Below are 22,646 nucleotides of genomic sequence, written 5' to 3'. Positions count from 1 at the left end.
TAGCATTATTTTGAAATAACAATGTGAGCATCTGCACAGCCATTTTGTTATTCTGAAATACTTTTGAAATAACAGACAGCTTATTCCAAAATCTATAAACCTCATTATATGAGGAATAATGCTTATTCCAAAATAGCTATTTCAAAACAAGGCATGGTTAGACGCTCCACTTCTGCTATTTCAAAATAGCCCCACACTAGGGCCATTCTAAATTATTCCTCCCCAGTGCCTCCTGGGGCTCAAAATCGAGATAGCACATCTACATTAGGAAAGCCTGCCTTGGACTAATTTTGAGGCTTCTCTGCAGTGTAGATGTGCTATTTCAAAGTAAGCTATTCAAAATTAGCTAATAAGCTAATAAATAAGTTTATTTTGAAATAGCCATGCAGTGCAGATGTACCCTAATGGAATAGAAGAGGAATAGGCAGAGGGATTCTGAATTCTGTCCTGATTTTGCCTTTTTAAAATAAATGTTTTGTTCTTGGTTTTCTTCACTCTGATAAAGTATGAGTGGATGCTACATGGACTGGCCTTGATAGGCTGCCTTGGCACTGCAGAACATTCGTGCTAGTCTCAGAAGCTCTGAGTCATTTGCCCTTGGCATTGCAGTTGTCATGCTGGTCTTAAAGACCCTGTTAGCCTGTCATTTTGCTTTGTGTCCCCGTATTATGAATTGGCCCATTGGTAGGGGTGGCAGTGCCATTCCTTCCTCACTACCTCCGGGGTGTGAGGCAGGAGCATGATGAACTGCAATTGCTCAATATCCAACCCCCTCCCCCACCCCAGCTCCCACCCTCTTCTTGCCATCTCATCACACCATTGGAGGTGGAGGAGAAACAGCTACTCTAGTTGCTGGCTAGCAAACATGCCAAGGACTCTGAATGGAAGCAGGCCAGATAACTCCATTGGCAGGGCCTAGGGTGGGGAAGAGCCCACAGAGCTACAAAGAACAGGGAGATAGCTAATAAACATGACACTCTTCTGAAGGGAAGAGAAAAAAAGACCTATCCAGCGTAAGGAAGAGGAGACACAGGATTTTGTTTTGCCCAGAGCAATGAGCCCAGGAACCACTGTGCTGCTGGGGAAGGGAGCACAGGATTTTAACTGCTGGATTAGAGGGAAAAGAAGATCAGTTTGCAGGAGATGGCTAGTTGAGTCCAAGAAGAGTCAGATTATCTGTCCTAGGTGTGACCGAGGGCATGTTTTTAGGAGGATCAATAGGCAGGGTGGATGTCTCCAAGTTTCGTGGTAGAATATTAGGTAGTAATCTTGATTTAGCAGAGGATGCCTTGGAGACAAGACAAGTAATTAGGGAGATTGTGAGGAAAATGACAGGTGGTAGCAGAGATTTGAGTCAGAATCTGTGGGGGTATGTACATAGGATATTTTGCTTGGGGGCATCAGTGTATTGATAAGATAAGAGATCACATTGAGAGTGCTGAGAAATCAAAAGATAGACTAACGTAGGTAAAGCTGGACAGATGCAGTCAAGCACCACAGAGGAGGGCAGAAAATGGATTGGCTGGGCAGTAAACAGGGGAATCATCTTCTGAGGGAACAAAGAACTCATTTTAGGGTAAAGAATTTCTTGGCAAGGCTTGTGTGCATAGTATGGGAAGAGGAGAGATGGGGGGGGGGGGGGGCGAAATGGGACCAGAGGCAGCAGACAATTGACTAAACGCAAAGGACAAATGAGATGGGCTTATAGCTGGGGAGAATGAAAAAAAGCACAATAATTTGTATTTGTTGTCAGGATTTGTTTGCCTAAAATCTTTTAAAATGAATGAATTTGCATCTGATATTTCACAATTGGCTGAGAGACCGCCTCCATTTAAATCTGTAGTGCTACCTCACTTTTGTTAGACTTATGACAAGACAGATTTATGTTATGCCAGACACAGTCATATATATTAATAAAGAAGTTTCATGACTGTGGTCCCAGTTCAGCACTCTCTCTGCTGTCAGAAAGACAGATAAATTCATCCCATTGATTGCAATGGGAGTTGCATCATGAAAGGATAGGACTATGCTTGAAATTTCGAGCCTTTCTATCTAATTGCTGTATGTGCAACATCATTCTGATGCACTAGTTTTCAGCCTCATATTTCTTGGGTCAAATGCTTCCCCCAGTTGTGGCCATTCATGCAGCTGCACAGGTAAAAGTAGGAGCAAAATTTGATCCCAGACATCTTAAGAGAAGAATAGCACATAGTGTGTGTCTCCAGTTAGTTCTGAAGAAGATCAATTGGTCACAAAAGCAAACAAAAATAATTCAAAATAGATTTTTGTTGTGTAAATTCAAAGTTATTTTTCCTCTCATTCAAATTTTGATTCTATGACCCTTGATGCTATATGCTACTAGTAATAAGCCCACTGCTAAGGTTATATAGTAACATGTTTTATCTCGATATCTCAAAGTGCACTATAAACTTTAATTAATTCTTGCTTCATCCCCACTCCCAAAGTAACATTATGACCATTTTAAAGGTGGGTAAATGAAGAAGTTAAATGATTTGTCCAAGGTCATACAGCAAATTAGAGACAGAGCTGAGTTTTAACGTACAGTCTTCTGTACCAACAGCTAAGATTTACCCTTTTAACATTTTCAAGATATTGTATGCATGGAAGAAATAAAATATCTATTGTACATTATCTTAATTCTTAGTAGGGTTTTCTATTTGGAGGTTAAAGTGAGTATTTCTGTGTCCTTTCATTGGCTCTTTTTTACGGCTTTTCTCCTCTCTGTTTTTTGACCAGATGAAAAGTATAACAATAAAACTGATAAAAGCTAACACATGTATTTAAATATTAATAGAAGAGCTAAGCAGACTCCTCAAATCTACAATTACACCATCAGTACAGTGCATGGGCAAATTTTATGACATCACGTGTATTCGAGAATAGTGCTTACATGAAAGTATACAACTGAGAGAACCTGCAAGGAGACAGAATGTTATGTAAAATAATACTGTTAAATATATGTAAGATTTATTCAGAGCGTATGCTGTTTACATATAATTCCTAATAAGCGTATTTCATGAAAAGTTAATATGTCCCTGTAGTATAATTACATATAAATAGGTGCATAATCGATCTACTATAGAGGAAAGATAGGACCAACACAAAGGAGAAAAAAAAAACCCATACTGCTTAGCATAAGCCAACTCAGTTTCTAATGTGTAAAATATATATCTCTTTTGTAAGCATTTTGCATGTTAGCAATAAGATATATTTCTCTAATTACAAGTGCCTACGTGAATTTTGATGGAATCAGTGATCATTTTGTTTGCTTAGGGAAAATGTTCATAGTTGTAGCCATCTAACCTATCCACATCTGAAACCGTAATGACATGTTGTTCCAATAATATTGACTCAATCAGATCATACGGTAAAACATTTCCAGACATATTGATAAATCCATTGATTCTCCCTATTCTTATAGTCACTGGACTATAGAAGAAAGGATCAGTAGCCATTTGACCTTCATTGTGTATTAAATAAACACCAGATGGCAAGGATTCATTCAGTAAATCTATTCTTTCTTCTTCATAGTCATGTTCACACTGTTGCTTCCCACTGAGTCTTTATCTTTGTTTGTCATGGTGCCAAAGCTGCCTCTATAGCACCTTTCATGCATCACAGCTTTCAAATCTTGTCCCATTAGTTTCATTTTGTTTCTATCATAAATAATCTACTACTTTCTCATACACTCTTTCATTACCTAATAATGTTCAGTCTTTGTACAAAAGGGTAAAGTATTAAAAGGTTAGTGGGTACAGTTTGCCCACATAGAATATAGTCTGTGTGCTTCTGTTTATTGAAGATAATAGTGTAATTCACAGGCAATAACTGAAGAACTCTGAAGAATATCAACAATTTCAATAAATACTAAAATGTAAATGTTGTATTTAAAATAAAAAATAAATTTGTACTTTATGCATGATTCTATCTAAACAGACTAATGTCACAAAATGAGATCCAGAGGTGGATTTTCAAAGGCCCAAATAGCAGTTAGGTACATGGGAATTAGGTGCCTAGCTGTCATGTGAACTTTTAAAATCTATCCCTTAAATCCATATTTTGAAAAACTGGGAGTTCAGAGGTATCCAGTGAATCATAAGGATAAGGGCTATCTGCATCCAGATTCTGATTTCTAACATACCCAAAGTTCAGGATTGACATTTTAGTTTGGAAGCATGATTAGTTCAGATATCTGAAATCTTGAGACTATACCAGTAGTGCTACCACTTTAGCTAATGGCTGGGGAATATGTCATCATACATACATTATACTTCTATATGCAGATGTTGAATTTGAGTCTTTAATATTAAAAAGGGCTAACATATCACGATAATATGAAACCAATCATTCTCCCCTCCTCTTTTATGCGTGTGGGAATAGAGAAAGGATGGCCTGGCACCACAGGGGTTAAAGAAAGCTTTGGGCCCAGCTAGCTCCATCCCTCTGTACCTGCAGCTAATGCCAGGCCTGGAGGGAGGAGAAAGGAAGGAGCTTGGCTCAGTTTGGGGCTGCCTAGCAAGGAAGCAGCAGCCTGGTTTAGCAGTCTAAGGGCATGAACCAGAGCCTGCCAGCTCAGCATCCAGGGGAGCAATTAAGCCCCCAACCCCTCTGGGGAAAGGGGGGAACATATTAAAAGGCCCCAACTAATGGGAATCTGGACTCTTGGGGCCACACCCTAAACGTAAGGACTTGGATAGGGAGAGGTTTGGAGTTCTTGGGCCAGGAACACAAGGGGGACAGGGCCCCCTCCTTTTTGCCTACTTACTCAGCAGCCTAGCCACTAGACTACACAGCTGCCAGGGACCTGGCCACACCATGCTTGAGAGTTGTAGGGACATTTGCTAAGTCATTGACACCACATTTTTAACTCACTTGTTGATAACTAAATGACAGTTGCAGCTGAGTTATTTTAATGATGTAATTTCTGAGTGAGGAAAAAAACAAACCCTAGCTCTAACAGCCAAAGAGCATGGCTGTTTGCTTTTGGAATTATATTACTAATACAAACAGAACAAAATTAAATTTGTACAGTTATTGAAAATGTATTGGCAGAGCTCTGTTTACAACCTGGGACTGTCCTTAAGGTCTAATGCCATGTTCTTCAGTCCTATACTTCTGTGTCATCAAGAAAATAAACTCCAAAATGTAAGTGCTGCAGGAACCATCCCCCCACTCGGTTGCTTCCATTGTCATAGTCAACAGAGATGTGGCTGTCTGCAAGAGAATAGTCATACTGCCAGCAGCACACAATGCCCCACAAATGGCATCACGATGTGAGGTAGGGTGAGGCCCAGTAGTTTGCTGCAGGAATGCTTTGTCAGATGGTGAACTTGCTTCAACACACCTTTTCTAAAGGGGCAGCAGCAAGCAAGACAAGTGATCTGTCTTTGTCCCATTGCCAGTGCACCTGGCAGCATTATGAACACAAATTGACTTTAACCCAAAGGAATTCAAATGAAAAACAAATTCTGCCTTTACTGGGAAAAAAGGTCCCCTCCTCCAACCTGCTCATTCTTTCTTCTGTTTTGATACTAGAGTGAGCCAAAAATGCAAATCAACCTTACACAGAGGGACCATCCCACATGGTTCACCATATTATATCTACTCTATTACCAAGGTGACCTAGTTGCATGGTCACTTATATCATTTGTCCAGGTGGTCTGACTGGTCACTTCACCCAGCTCATTCTATCTGTCATCTTCAGCAAAGTCAATGCTCCTGAATAGGACAGGAAATGTCAGAGTTAAATCTGAGACATCACAATTATACCCATAAAAAATTTCTTGCAAGATTGTAAACAAACCAGTTTAGAATAATTTCTGTTTCAAGCCAAAAAGGAAGCTGAATTCAGAGAAAAAACACCAGGGAAATCATTTCCTCAGACCCTTCTCATGTCCAGAGATGGTCCTGCTATGCCTGACTTTGTTTTCTTTCTTCAGGGACCTTCCTCCTCTCTCCCCGCCCTCTCACAGCCTCTTCTGTGGCTTTTCTCTCCTCTTCCATTGGGGCAATTTAATAATTGAAACAGTTCTTTTTAAAGTCCCACTGATAAAGTTCAAAGATTCATACTTGGCTCTGTCTCTTCTACCAGATAAGGAGTTCTTCTGCTACCACAATCTACTCTTCGCAGAACTGGCACTCGCACCCATTTCTATATGGAGCTGAGTCTTATGGATTCCTTCTCCTCGTTTGAGGGAGAAGGTAGTATATGTGCTGTCCTCCTTTGGCAATTCCCTCATGATTGGCTGAAAGAGATGGAAAACCTGCCCTTCCCTACATCAAAGGGCTTCTGATCCTCGGCTCTTAACAAGGGCAGTGTCCTGTGTTTTTCTTATCCAACTACTAATTCCCTGAGACTGCTTCCTCTTTTCCAACTTTGGCCTTTTCCTGCACTTTTGTTCATCCCAGTGTTTCTTCACTCAGAGCACAGTCAACCTGTGGAACTCTTTGTTCAGAGGATGTTGTGAAGACTAGGACTTTTAACAGGGTTCAAAAAAGAGCTAAATATATTCATGGAGGTTAGGTCCATCAATGGCTATTAGTCAGGATGGGTAAGAATGGTGTCCCTAGTCTCTGTTTGTCTGGACATTGATGACAGCAGAGGGATCATGTGATGATTAGCTGTTGTGTTCACTCCCTCTGGGGCATCTGGCATTGGCCACTGACAGCAGACAGAATACTGGGCTAGATGGACCTTTGGTCTGACCCAGTATGGCCGTTCTTATGTTCTTACGTTTCTGGAATGAGGGCTTCTGGCTTCCTCTGGACTTAAAGAGCCAGTATTTCCTAGTACAGGGAGAAATTCACTGAGATATAAATATCTTCAGTACTGGCAAGGGAAAAGCTATGAGCAGCATAGATATTATTTTTTTTAAGTTTGCCCCATGATATAAGTTCCTCATGAAAGTTTGAAAATAAAAATCTATAACGATTCCTGCCTTATTGTATTCACACTTTCAACAAATTTCCTAGGTTTTTCTTAATGTTCTATACATTAATCAGACCTAAATTCATTACACTCTGGGGTAAATGCAACAAAATAAAATGAAAGACTATTTAGAGAAACTACCAACTGCTGGTAGGTCTTTGGGAGACCTGAATAAAGAGACACACCGGTTTTGTTCTCTCCCAGGCTCTAACATGCAGAGCTAGTGATGCAGCAGTTTGTTCTGTTTATTGTGACCTCTGTGATGATTACTAGTTCTAAATCTGTTTACTCTCAAGGGGAGTGATTTTAGTCATTCTGCTTACATTTTATTTTTAAATCACTAACATTGATACCCTGTACTTAAAACACCTCATTTTTTTCCCAGGGACAGTCTCTCGAAGATGATATTTAGTGTGCACAAGATTTCTAAGATCAATAGCAACATCAAGTTATATTTTAATTTCACCTTTGAGTTATGCTATTATGACAACTGCAAACAGTGAGTATCATTACTGGGTTGGGGTAATTTCCTATGCTTAGATCTTAGAGCAAAAATATTTGTTGGAGGAGGAATGATGTAATCTTAAACCTTCTATTTATATCCAAGCACTGCAAAAGGCAGTGTATAACCCCCACATGTGTAAAAATAAAACTGATATCACCTTAAGTTTATATTTCACCACTTTTTAAAAGTAGTGAAGAATATGCCACAATATGTCTTGTTCTAGCAGCTGAAAAATTATGCTATGACTAAATGATATCATTCTGCCTCCCACAGAATTTTTTTGGCTCCAAGAGCTCAGAGAGCAGATGAAATTAACAGGAAATGTCACTGTCACGCAGAAAAGCAGGAAAAATGCTAACATCTCCTGAATTTCTTGGGCAGCTCCTTGAAAGGTTTAAGTTGGTAGCCATAAAGTATCCCATAAGAATCTAGAAAATAAAATACACCCCCCTGTAGCGGGTCAGCACAAAGTCTATGCATCATCTATGTCTTCAAAATAGGATTTAAGTGGGATCTAACTGCTGTATAGGGATTGCTTTGGCCTACTTCACAGGGTGATGCAATGGTTCCTCTATGCTGCCTTTTTACCTCCCCAGTTTTGGAAGCCAGCCACTGGCTGAATTGTTCTTTGGTACAAGTTACAATAGTCACAGGACTGATTTAACTTTCATCAGCTAGAATTATACTCCAGGGACCAATTTGCCAGACCAGGATTACCACAGCCTGACATATACCTACAATCCCTCCTCCTAAAATTCTCCCTACTGTAGTAGAGGGGGAAAGAAAATTATGTGACTTAAAGCTGGGAATTTTCAGCTGCCCATAAGGCAGGATTTTCATCCTTATGGTCTACTTTGGTAGAAGCAAGAAATGTTAGAAGAACAGAAGATCTGGCCTAGTAGCTTTAGTACCTTTCTAGCAATATGGAATAAAAGGCATTAAATACCATCTAAAACTAGAAAATGAAGCTAGCTGACTTGTTTCAATTTCTTTTCTTATATGTGTTATAGTTGCAGTCAAAACTTCAATCACTGTACCACTCTATTAAGTGCTCTAAAAGCAAATTGTAAGCCATTCCCTTCACTTGATAACTTACAGTCTAGGTTTCAGGTGGGATGCAATAAGTTGACAAGATAAAACACAGGATGTCATAGGGTGGGAGGATGAGGTAACAAAATTTACCAAAATTGAGTTTTCAGCTCACCACATGCCTACCCAATGCCATATAGACATGATTTGATCATTATGTCTCTCTAGTTTGCTTGTGTTTTGTTTAGATTGCTGGTTAGGCATCTTGCCTCAAGGCTTACTGACTAGTTAAACTTCTATGATAGAAATAGGGTGAATAATAAGCAAAATCTGCTATTAAAGTTGGTTTGATGTGGAATTTAGGACAATAATATGTTGGGGGTTGAATTTTGACAGGCATTCTCCCCACAAACATGGATGATACTCCAGTTTGGGGGTATGTCTACACTACCCTCCTAGTTCGAACTTGCAAATGAAGCAAATGAAGCACTTGCAAATGAAGCCTGGGATTTGAATTTCCCGGGCTTCATTTGCATAAGCGGGGAGCCGCCATTTTTAAAACCCAGCTGGTTCGAACCCCGTGCAGCGCGACTACACGGGGCTCGAACTAGGTAGTTCAGACTAGGCTTCCACGAGGTGTACCGGTAGTTCGGAATAGGAAGCCTAGTCCGAACTACCTAGTTCGAGCCCCGTGTAGCCGCGCTGCACGGGGTTCGAACCAGCGGGGTTTTAAAAATGGCGGCTCCCCGCTTATGCAAATGAAGCCCGGGAAATTCAAATCCCGGGCTTCATTTGCAAGTGTGGTATGCCTACATTACCCCGCTAGTTCGAACTAGCGGGGTAGTGTAGACATACCCTGGGATCTGAGTGACTAGAAGGATAATGTTGGTGTCCATGGTGATGTAAAACTTGGGGAGTTGGGTAGACAAATATAAAAATAGAAAGATCCATTTTCGGAGTGTTAAGTTTAAGTTGACAGCTCCATATCCAAGAGATGTCAGAAAAACAGGCCAATACCTGTTGTTGGAGGAGCTGTGTAAATATTTAGTAGAAGGTGAGGTTTCCAAAATGCTTGAGTAAGAATAGAGGTAGGGTGCAGAGAGGGAAGAGAAAAAGGAGAGTGGTGGTAGCCAGGGTTCTCGCCTCTCAGGACACCCAGAAGGGCGAAATTGGAAGAGAAGACGTGTGATGGGGAGTATTCAACGTCTGTGGCTCCTTGCTGAGGGAGTCTGTGATTCTACAAGGCCCCACTCGAAGAAGCAGTGAAGTCAGAAGAAAAGAGCAGTGAAGGTAGGTCCTCCAGACTTCCTATGAAAAAATCTCCAGGGTGGACATTTTGAAAACCCTGATCCTCCAAGCAGTTAGCAGCAGGCAAGAAGGGCCCTGCTGGCTCATATAAAAGTTGCTGCCTGGCCTTAGCCATTCAGTTCCTGGGTGAAATCAGAGGAACGAAAAAGAGCATATGCTTCTGGCCAAAGGAGCCCAGAACGTAATAAGAGTTTTTATGGCTGACTACCCTACATAGAATCACAGAACCCTAGAACTGTAAGGGACCTCAGGAGGTCATCAAGTCCAGTCCCCAGTCTTCATGGCAGGACCCAGTACCATCTACACCATCTCTGATAGATGTCTATCTAACCTGCTTGTAAATATCTCCAGAGATGGTGATTCCACAAACTCCCTAGGCAATTTATTCCAGTGTTTAACCACCCTGCCAGTTAGGAAGTTTTTCCTAATGTCCAGCCTAAACCTCCTTTGCTGCAGTTTAAGCCCATTGCTTCTTGTCCTATCCTGAGTGCAAGGACAACAATTTGTCTCCCTCCTCCTTGTGACACCATTTTAGAAACCTGAAAACTGCTATCATATCCCCTCTCAGTCTTCTCCTTTCCAAACTAAACAAGCCCAATTCTTTGGCTGTGTCTAGACTACATGGCTCCGACGAGGGAGCCATGTAGATTAGGATTATAGGCAAAGGCAAATGAAGACGCGATTTAAATGATCGCGGCTTCATTTACATTTACATGGCTGCTGTGCTGAGCCGACAAACAGCTGATCAGCTGTTTGTCTGTTCAGCGTGCTAGTCTGGACACTCCCCTGCCGACATCAAAGCCCTTTGTCGGCCGCCCCATTATTCCTCGTGGGATGAGGTTTACTGAGGCTGCCGACAAAGGGCTTTGATGTCGGCAGGGGAGCGTCCAGACTAGCGCGCTGAGCCGACAAACAGCTGATTAGCTGTTTGTCGGCTTAGCGCAGCAGCCATGTAAATGTAAATGAAGCCGTGATCATTTAAATCACGGCTTCGTTTGCCTTTGCCAAAACAACAAATCTACATGGCTCCATCGACGGAGCCATGTAGTTTAGACATACCCTTTCAGTCTTCCTTCATAGGTCATGTTCTCTAGATCTTTAATAATTCTTGTTGCTCTTCTTTGGACCTTCTCCAATTTCTCCACATCTGAAGTTGCAGAAGGAAAAGAACTTAAGGATGATGGCCCTGATGTAGGGCTGGTGATAAAGAGCTAGGTAGGAAGAGACTCAGGGAAGTATCAGCAAAGTATTGAAGCAAGCAATATCTGGATGCTGTATATATGGCCCCTGGGTTGGAACTGACCCAGAGTACTGTGCTGGCCTGCATTCCCCTATCAGAGTCCTGCACTTGGGATGGAAGAATCCCAAGCATTGTTACAAGCTGGGGACCAACTGTCTAGATAGCAGTTCAGCAGAAAAGGACCCGGGGGTTATAGTGAACGAGAAGCTGGATATGAGTCAACAGAGTGCTCTTGTAGCCAAGAAGGCTAATGGCATGTTAGAGTGCATTAGGAGGAGCATTGCTAGCAGATCTAGAGATGTGATTATTCCCCTTTATTAATCACTAGAGAGACCACATCTGGAGTAATGCATCCAATTCTGGGGCCCCCACTACAGAAAGGATGTGGACACATTGGAAAGGGTCCAGCGGAGGGCAACCAAAATGATTAGGGGACTGGAGCACTTGATCTATGAGGAAAGGCTGAGAGATTTGGGCTTATTTCGTCTGCAGAAGAGAAGAGTGAAGGGGGATTTGATAGCAGCCTTCAACTTCCTGAACGGAAATTCCAAAGAGCATGGAGAAAGGCTGCTCTCAGTAGTGACGGATGGCAGAACAAGGAGCAATGGGCTCAAGTTACAGTGAGGGAGGTCTAGGTTGGATATTAGAAAAAACTCTTATGTGGTGAAGTACTGGAATGGGTTACCTAGGAAAGTGGTGTAATCTCTGTTCCTTAAGGTTTTTAAGTCTCATCTTGACCAAGCCCTGGCTGGGATGATTTAGTTGAGATTGGTCCTGTCTTGGGCAGTGGGCTGGACTCAATGACCTCCTGAGGTCTGTTCCCTATGATTCTATGATTCTATTCTATGATTCTATGAAAAGGGCTGAATTTAAATGGCCAAGAACCAGTGCTGAAGACTCTAGAGAGGACAAAGAAACTCTTAATTTATTGGATTCTTTAATATCCTAGAAGTGGTTCATTTGGACTTTGTGACTATGTCTACACTTCAGTCTAAATTCAAAATAAGATACGCAAATTATTGTGGCTTGTTAAGATGTGGGGCAGCTATTTTGGGAGACCTCTGGTATCCCGAAACAACTGCTGTGAAGACATACCTTGTGACTTAGCCAAAGACTCCCTTCCCTCCCACCCATACACAGTTAGCCTGAAGGATATTTCAGGAATCAAAAAAGGTCAGGAGTTCCATGTCCAGCCAAGAGAAGGCACTCAGGAGACTAGTGCCTCCTTCACTGGGAAGCACCAAATGGGACTCTGAGGTTATGTCTAGACAACAGGGCTCCGTCAACGGAGCCATGTAGATGAGTTTACTAGACATAGAAAACTGAAGCGGCAATTTAAATAATCACCGCTTCATTTATATCAAAATGGCCGCCGCGCTGTGCCGATCAGCTGTTTGGCGTCACAGCGGGGCAGTCTGGACGCTCCATGGTTGACAAGGGAAGCCTTTGTCGACCGCTCAGGTAAACCTCATTTCATGTGGCATACCTGAGAGGTCGATACCTGAGAGCCTTCCCTTGTCTACCACAGCGCGTCCAGACTGCACCTCTGTGATGCCAAACAGCTGATTGGCACAGTGCAGTGGCCATTGTGATGTAAATGAAGCGGTGATTATTTAAATTGCCACTTCATTTTCCTATGTCTAGTAAACTCATTTACATGGCTCTGTCGATGGAGCCATGTAGTCTATGCATACTCTGAAAGAACAATCAGAGACATGAGAGACCCATGCGAGGATGATAGTCTCAAGAGACAAATTTTGTACCCCCTTCTCTTATTTATTCTTGGATCTGGACTTTTAATACTCCAGTCATCTGAAGTAGTGGGTTTTGCCCACGAAAGCTCATGATACCATCTACATATTTTATTAGTCTTTAAGGTGCTACTAGACTACTTGTTGTTTTTCAAGGGACAATGGCAAACAAGATTTTAAGAAGCAGAGAGTGGCCATTGGTGCCAAAAACTAACAAAAGACTAAGGATAAAAATGGAGGGGAGGTCCTGGCAGATGGCCAGAAAAAGTCATTTGGGACCTCAGTGACAGCAGTTTCAGTTGAATAGGGATGGCAGTAGACAGAGAACATTTGGTGGCATAATTCTCATTAAGGCTCACTAGTTCAGTTATGTCTTTGTCAGATAGCTGGAAAGTGTCTTGCCTCCAGGCTTGCTGACTAGTTGAATTTCTATGGTAGAGAGAAACAGGGTGCGTAATAAGCAAAATATATGATTAAAATAATTGTTAAAATGAGAATTTTCTTCATTCATTTTATACTTACATGAGCTTTTAGAAAGGAGAGCAGCTATCTTCTTGTTGGCAGGTTTTTTTGCAGCTCTGGCAGGATGGCTGAGGGAGAGAGTAAGCCAGACAAATGAAACATTAATATTTTTCTTACATAATCTCTTTTCTACCCTCAGAACCAGAGTTTACTGAGGATGTTGTAACTCTTTATTTGTTATGTATGTCTCTCTATTTTGGTTCTGTCCTGATTGGCAGGGGAGTCTGACTTCTCAATCTTGCTCACTGATGAAGTCTTGACAGGGGAAAGGGTAGGAATATGAGGTGTCAGAAATGGTGTGTAAGGCAAAAGTTGTAGATTAGTTTATATAAATGTTCCTCCACTGATCATTCATGATGAACACCAAATATTTTCAGTGTGACTGCCAGGGTTTTTTCTTTTCTATTCTGTCATTTACAGCTGAGAACTCCTTTCTTCTATTTCCAGCCCACATGCCACTGCTGCATTCCCCCTCTCCTCCCCTTTTGAATTGTTTCTAGTTTATACAGATTATGGGCTTGATTCTCAAAGAGTTACTAGGTTGCTAATTTGGACTCAGCTTTTATGCATAATTTAAAAAAATGAGCAAACACCAGGTGGGATAATTGGTACAGAGGCTTCCAGGACTTTTAGGTCTCACAATAGGAAGCTAAGTGAGATTATCTGGTACGTGAAGCACAGTGGTGAAGAGAGGTCTCAAAGATGTCACTGAGAAAGAGAGCGCTGTGGTCTACTAAAAGGGTCCATAAAGTAAAGGGAGTTTATGAGGCTGATAAACAGTCATGTGGAAGGAAAGGAAACTGCAGCATTCTTGAAAGGTCATGCGGAGAAGATAAAAATCTGAGCCCCTTTAAGGATTACGTAGAAGAAATGCCATTGGAGAGATATTGGTGTTTCACCCAGATGAATTCTGATAAGTGAAGATGAAGGCCTTCTTGAAGTTTATGTAACAGGAAGATAGAGCTAACAATCTAACATGGTCACAGATGAAGTCATTACCTCCTTGAGAACTGGGAATAGAGAAAAAAGCAGATGAGGATGAGCAGAGATCTTTATAGGCACCCAAAATAAATTTGGGTTGGGGACAAATGGCTAAAAGTTCAAGCAAGAGCTTCTATTTTCTGAACTAATTCATTCACCATTTCATTCACCCCTTTGTTAAACCATACCTCCACACATAGACTACTGTCATCAGAGCAAATGAACTTTTCTAACTAAAATATAATTAAAAGGGCTTAGATATTAAAATATGAACTGTGGATAGTGACTAATGCATTAATAGTTAGCAATGGAACAGAATTAAGTAAAATAGCAATTAGACATAACATGAGAGAAGTGAATTGATAACATTCCCATCTCCAAGTACAAAATCAATTTAGAAATATGTTCCAGAATAAAAAAATGTTTTCATTTGCTACAGCACTCTTTACTTGGGGCTTCTTTTGTTTTCTTTTTATAAAGATGTGCCTTCTGTGATGATGCCGAGGTCCTGACAGGCAATGTTTGGAAATCTGTGGCCCTTGTCATTGTATCTTCTGGTATCATATTCATTTTTACCTTCCTGATATAGGTCATGTGTAAGCTAGGAAAATTGGTGTGACTTGTACCATGTGTTTGCAGGTAGGTATTATTTTAACATGGGTTAAAATCCTAAAGTAGATAAGGCAAGTATAGTTTTATAAGGTTTAAACTAGTAAAGCTCATCCCTACTGTGGAGACCAGAGTTTACCTGGACCATGCAACATGTTATAACTATATCTTGCCTTATCCAGACTAGAATTATTACACTTATTAAAATAGCACATTGGATTTATTAATATGCTATATGATATATAAACACATACCTTTTTCCCCTAGAGATGACAAGTGTGAAATGCAGCTGCTCAATCCAGTGTGTCAGGGCCTATCTACACTTAAAATGCTACAGCAATACAGTTATGCTGCTTCAGCTATGCTACAGTAGTGCCTACACCGATGGAAGGGATTCTCTTGCCGGCTCAGGTAACCTGCTTTCTTGAAAGACAGTAGAGAGGTCTATAAAATTCTTCCATCAATCTAATGCTCTCCACACCAGGAACTAGGTCAGTTTAAGAACACCACTCCAGAATATGGATTTTTTCACCCCCCATCTGATGTAGTTAAACTGAACTAATTTTCTAGACCTCAGTGAAAGGGCTTTGGATGAGGACTTAGAAAATTGCCTTTATTCTGTAGGGAGTACTTGCACAGTCAGGTTATAGCTATTAAGAGTCTATGGCCTGCAGTAATGATCACTGTCCTCTGAACTCCACACCTTCACCTTTGCATGTAATTTTTGACCAATGATTATGCATAGATCACAAAATCATTGGTCATGCTCCTGCCAGCCTGACAACAACCTTCACTCCAGAATCCACATGAACTAAGCTATATGTCATGAAAGAGGTTTCAAAAGAACCCTATATGTTGCTGTCACTTAGTATTTGTATTACCATAGCACCTAAAGGCCCTAATCATGGAGTAGGTCCTCATTGTACAAGGGGCTTGTGCAAACAGAACACAAAGATGATACCTGATGCAGAGGTTACAGTCTATGGGTTATGTCTACACTACAGCATTATTTCGAAATAGCTTATTTAGAAATAACGCGTCTAGACACAAAATGCATTTTGAAATAGCATTTTGCTATTTCAAAATAGCGCATCCACACTGGTAGGACGCTGAATCACATTTAAGGCTGGCTGGAACTGGTTCTGGAAGGGCATCAGGTCAAGAGTTACCTTGTGTGGCTGCTGCTTGAGGCAATCTGAGACCCGTGCTTAAAGGTCTCCCTGGTGTACCCCACTGGGGGCTTGTGCCTCATTCCTTCTTCAAATCCTTCCACTTACCCCTCCCTAACTCCCCTTCCTGCTGTACAATGAAAGACGCGTGTTCATTACAACAAAGTCTCTTTATTGAACAAAACTGGGGTGGGAGGAGAATGAAACTGAGGTGAGACTGGGGAAAGAAGGTGGGAGAGGGGAGGAGGGAAGGTGGGAGAGGAGAGGGGGAAACCTGGGAGGAGGAAGCTGGCAGGGGGAGGCAAGGGGTGGAAGGGGGAGGAGAAGCTCAGGGCTCAGGGCTGGGGGTCTCGTTGGCCCAACTATTTCCCAGCACCGTGGCTGTGGGGTCCTCGGCATCCCTGGAGGTGTGGTGAGGGTGGGGAGGAAGAAGCGGGAGGGGGAGAAGGAGTGGGAGGAGGAGTGGTAGCTGGGGAGGCAGCAGGGGCTAGAACAGCAGGAGGCAGCAAGCTCGGCCCCAGGGTCGATGACCACCTGGGGGACACAGACCATCCTGCCCCCCAGGATGTGGTCCACGGCATCAAAATAGGGGCAGGGATCTGGGTCTGCCCCTGGTTGGGAGCTTCCCCCTGTGGCCCTAGCATACGCCTGCTGCAGCTCCTTTATTTTCATGCGAACCTGCTCCTGGGTTTACATGTGGCTTTTGGTGGCCAGTCTGGCAGCTATCTGCCTGTAGACGGTTGTGTTTCTCCATTTAGAGTGCAGATCATGGACATTGGAGGCATCCCCCCAAACCTGAATTAGGTCCCTGATCTCCACACTGGACCAGGCAGGGGCCCATCTTTTCCAGCCCCTGGCAGGCTCCTGGAAGCTGGCAAACTGGTCCTGAGGAGCAGTGGAGGGCTGGCTGGCATTGGCTGGCTGGCTCATGGTGGGACCACTGGGTCAGGTGCAGCAACTGCTGGCTCTGGGCTGGCAGTCTTGGTGCTGGCACAGGCACTGTGGCCACAGTCTACCCCTTTAAGGGCTCCAGGGAGGGGCGGAGGGAGAGGAGTTTTCTTGGTTGTGCCCAGAGTGGCCACCAGGTCACCCTGGGAAGGGCTGGAGGCCCCCTATTTCAAAATAAGTGTCTACACAGTGCTTATTTTGAAATAGCAATTTCAAAATTGGTGCTATTACTTGTGGAATGAGGTTTACCAATTTTGAAATAAGCCCCCTGCTATTTTGATTTTAATTTCAAACTAGCAGTTTGGCTGTGTAGATGCTGGTAAAGTTATTTTGAAATAACGGCTGTTATTTTGAAATAACTTTGCTGTGTACACATACCCTAAAAGATTAGAGAAAACAGACAGATATGGGCAGATGGGCAAGCATAAGGAAACAATGGTATCGTAATAGTCAGTGAGATACACTATAGCTTGAACACCAACAGCCTAAATATTGTCACATTTTTACAAGAGTCACAACAAAGGAGTTTTAAGGAGAAGTTAAAAAGAACTTTGAGATAACTTTGCAGAAGTTTACAGGGAACACTTCTGAACCAAGAGGAGCAGCATATCCGAAAGCATAAAGCTTCTTGTTTAAATATTCAAGAAATAGGCAATGGAGCCTGACATAATGGGCTGATTGGAGGCAGGATATTTCAAGTGAATGAAAGGTGATAGGAGGGTGTGGACAAGCAGTGAAAGTGCCTCAAAAGCGAAGTGATGCAGCTGATATTTGATGTGATAGAGAAGGGGGAATGAAAGAAAGGATGCAAAGAGAGAGGTGACGTGACTGAAGTAATGGACTTGGAGAATGAGTTTTACAGCAGCATTATAAATAGATATGAGAGGGACAAGTTTGCATTTCTCAAGGCCAGAGGAAAGGGTGTTGCACAAATTGAGGCGAGAAATAAGATCCTTGATGAGAGTTTTAGCTGTGTGGCTGGGTACAAATAATTTTAGAGATGACATGCTGTCAGAATCTGCAAGATTTAGATTGTACCTAGAAAGAACTCTGAGTTGGCTATGGGCCTGAATGGCAAGCAAGAGTGGTGGTATCTTCTATTAGGAACAAGAAAGGGAGTGGGGAGTAGTTTGGAGAGGAGTAATGGAAGCACTATTTTTAGCATACTGAGCCTAAGCTGATGGCTAGAAATTCACAAACAGATGTCAGAGAGAGGGGGCCAAGATTTGAAAGAGATTTGGAGTAGCAAAGTGGATCTGAGTTGTCCAAATAGAGCTGGTAATTGACTTGTGTTTGATAGAACATTACCCAGAGTTAGATGTAAAAGGAGAAGAGAAGGGGACCAGTAACATAAACCTGTGGAACCATCATAGAAAGGGAGCATAGAAAGCATCCTCTGAAAACACTTGCCAAAGGAGTATTAATGAAAAGGTTGGAGACAAACAAAAAGAGGACAGTCATGGAAGCTGAGGGAGGGCAATATTTCAAGAAGACCAGGATTCACAGTGCTGAAGGTGGCTGACAAGTCAGGAAAGCTGAAGATGAATGACTGATTCTGAGTTTTGATAAGGAAGAGCTCATTGGAAGTCATTAAGACTGCTTCCCACCCTGGAGAACAGAAACACGATAATTCATCTGTGATTTGGGCTTCTCCCTCACACTTGAAAGTGTGAAGTGGTGGAAAACAATTTAGGGATTCAAACAAAGTAATATTTTTCATTTCTAATGTGCATATCCCAAACAGTGGTTGCTACTTTTGAAGGTGGGTATCTGTCCAGTTGATAAAGGTGAATGGAAAAGTGAAGCAAAACCACCAATGTTTATAAAATATGAATGGAAGTTGCAAAGTTTTGTTCAAACCAGTCTAATCAATTGAATGGTGATGTAACAAGGTGAAAAGCCCTTTACCACCCTGTACATATTCGATCCAGGAACAGTGCATACTAACACATTTAGATTCCTGAGAATAATTATTTATAGAATTCTGCAGTTTAATGAAATGTGTAATTATGTGACAGGATGAATGCACATCTGCTCCGAGGTTATATTCCTCTCCAGTAGAAACTTTGTAGTGAAAATCAGTCCTAGTATTTGCTTCATCTCATAAAGAATCTCCTGTAGTTCAAGTGACAGATGGCCTTTAATTTTAGTTGAGAAAGTCCTGAGATGTTTCTTTGCTGATGAAGATCATGATCATGAAGTCTGTACAACTATGGAATCATTTATAGGTCCATAGCAATAACTGAAGACCCAGTGCAGGTCCAGGAACAGAGTTGTATCTAAAGAACATTTAACTCATCTTGGGGTCAGGGATCTTCCGTCTGTGCTAGGCAGGTATCCTGGCACAACTGAGAACAGCACGAGGGCAATTCTAAGTTGTGATAGTTGCCAACTACACCAAGGAGCCAATACAGCAGCCTGAGATTGCAAAAGATGGCAATACCCCTCACTTCCAACTTGGCTTTCTGTGCTGATGGGAGGCTTGAGTGATGTCACACCACTAGAAGATTGCCCCAGAATAGGTAGATCTGTGGTTAAACATTTCAGATTTGGTACAGTTTTGTGTTTTATCCAAGGCCGTTGACAAAGGGAGAAAAAGGGGCAACTGCCATGGGGCCTGGCAATTTTAAAAGGCCCAGGGCTTTGGAATACCATCACTGCTACCGGAGCAGCAGCAGTGGTGACCGGAGCCTCGAGTCCTTTAAGTCACTGCCGGAGCTCTGCACAGCACAATCTCAGCGGCACTGAGGGCTGGCTGAGGGAGATCCGGCAGAGTCCAAGTGGCATTGAGAGCTGGCTACCCCTACCCTGATCCTTCTGCCTGAGGCCCTGTCCCTTCTGGGAGGCCCAGAGCCAAGGCCCCACTTCCATTGCTTTGGCCCAGCAAAGTCTATGACCAGCCATGGTTGCACTCCCATAGAATCTATACTCTTTTGATTGGCCTTTGCTGGGCAATTGTAAAGCAGCACTGCCTTTGCTCAAGGCAGTGACTAAATGACACATTTTAATCCTCTACGACTGTTATCCCGTGAAGGAGATGATATTTTTGGCCAAGATTTGAGAGTATTCTACTGTTCCCATTGACACTGCTTTTCTGATTTCTAGTAACTATTTTGTATTGCCAAGTGCCATATCAAAGTACCTTCATTTGGGCCATGTCACCTCATGGCACAGTCATATCAGATGAGACATCGTGTGACTGATTATCAGTGCCTCTGGAAGAGAATGCCCAAATACAATGTAAGATTTCTGTCACTCAGGGAAAAGAAGGACCAATCGCTTATGTCCTCTCTCAAGGCAGTGGCATGTAACTGTTTAAAGCAAATATTTTGGCTCAGACACATGAGAGTGTAGTATTTCTTCAGAGCAAGTTACCTCAGAACAACTTAGACGTGAGTTTTTCAGTCTTTATATTGTCAATGTCTGTGACATTCTAATGAAGTGAATTTTCTGGAAATTGAAAAATAACATGCAAAAAATGTTTTGCTGTAGAAGAATAAAATTAGCCTTTTAAAATATCTGGCAAACTTCCATTTACATACTTATTATCCACCTATTCCAAACTGATTCAAATTCACAGATATGCATGTATTTATGCAGGCAGGCACAGTTGCCCAAATTCCGATCTCACTTACAATGGTGTAAATCTGTGCAGGTTCAATAAAGTGAATGTATTTTGCTCTGTACGTGAGATTAGAATCTGGCCCTGTAACTTTTTGTAATACTAGAAGTGGTATTGTGCTTTTTGATTTTTTTAGAGCTGTTTTGAATTATGTTTAAAATTGCAGCAGTTCTAACTTTCACTATGCATTATCCTGCTGTCTCAGCTATGAAATAATTGCTATGAATAGAATGTTTTGCAATCTGAGGAGCAGAATTTTTCAGCTTTATTACAAAAAGTAATCAATCCCTTTTTTTCCTTAATGGGGCTACATCTAGCAGTCCCTACCCAAAACCACCACAACAACACAACCCACCTGTGAGAAAGTTTTGCTTGAATAAAAACTGCAGAGTTTGGATCCATGTTTATATTTGTATAGTATATATACACATTAAAAATAAATTCAAGTACTTAATTAATTGCTATTACACTGGCTCTTAATGTACAAGTAGGTTTTAGACTTACAGGTACATTCAGAATGCAATTATGCCTAACAAAAGTCTTGTTTAAGTACCTATTCTTAACTTTGTATTCAGATGCTTATATATTTTACATATTCTATATCGCAGACCTATATTCTGAGTGTTAGCAGCACTCCTGTGTGGTTTATCTTAGTATTTCCCATTACAGCCTGAAAGAACGGCATTAAGGAAGCCTTTCTTTTCAGTTCCCGGTTGTGATTGCTAACATATCAAATTTATTCTTCCATAATCCAGATCATTTTCCAGAAGCTTTGAGGCCAGTATGCAGTAGTTTGTTAGAGAGCTCATAGAAACTCTATACTGACAGACCAAAAAGCCCTTCGACTGTCACTTTATGTCATTAACAATTTTCTAAAGCCATTACAGATGGGATGGACTGATTAGAACTGAGGAGGGAGGATCTTTTTCCCAGCCAGAAATGTCCCCTGAGACTTTCCCTGCGTGTGAAGTTTCTAGTGATTAATGGCAGAAAAATAGGACCGCCTGTCCCACAGTTGCCATACACTTTATTTGGGAAAGAGCTTATTTATGTTGGGTGATATGCCTGTATTAGATGTCTTTAGAAACTAAACATTAACTGGGTAATTTTTTAAAAAGATCTGGAAAAATACAACATCAGCTCTACAATCAAATTGCTTTCAATATTTCATGCTTTTTCACGTTTGCTTTTTAGTAGCTCCATTATAATTTGTATAAACGTTACTAAAAGACTAAAATGTTTATCTCTCTCCTCCCCCCCCTCCCCCATCTCCTTTTCTTTTCTGCTGTTTTATTTCTGTAAATGAAAGCTACAGCTGGAATATTGTTTTACTGCAAATCTCACACCAGCACTGTCAGTTGTGATGTGACACCAGAGATTCTTATCTGTAGGCTGGGTTGGAATTATTAAACATTCTCACATTGTGCAAAGTGTTGAGGATGAACAGCAGTGCAGTGAGGTGCATCCAACACTTCTGTCTTTCCCACCTGATCCTTGAAATATGACTCCTTTAAAAGGCTAATATTCACTTTATATAGAAGTGACAGCATTCAAGAACTAACATGTACTGGAAATATTGCTGAACTCTATATTTTCCAAATACATTTTTGCAAGGAAAGATCCTTCATGGTGGTGGGAGAGGACGGGATGAAAGATCATATATATAAATAAATGAAGACAAACATACTTGACTCAGTGTGGGAAAATGTACCAATAACAGCATTTATTGGGAGAAGAGTTTCCAACTAAGCAAGTAATTAGTTTTCTTTCGACTGACATAATATTTTATCATCTTACAAAATCGTGAGCTAAAAAAGGAAGCAAAGATACATTTCTGAATGTCTCATTAGCTTTTTTCCAGATGAGAACGGCAATAGAAATATTGTTTTATACCCTTCTTGTCATCATTTTACAAATAAGACTTACAATAAAAACACTATGCATAATAAGACTCAAGAGTCAACCAAATGTTTGAAGAACAAATCTTCACTGTTTTTATGGAATCGTCACCAT

This window comes from Pelodiscus sinensis, chromosome 5, assembly GCF_052426305.1.
Source record: "Pelodiscus sinensis isolate ZL-2025 chromosome 5, ASM5242630v1, whole genome shotgun sequence".
Taxonomy (NCBI): domain Eukaryota; kingdom Metazoa; phylum Chordata; order Testudines; family Trionychidae; genus Pelodiscus; species Pelodiscus sinensis.
Note: the sequence above shows the minus strand (reverse complement) of the source record.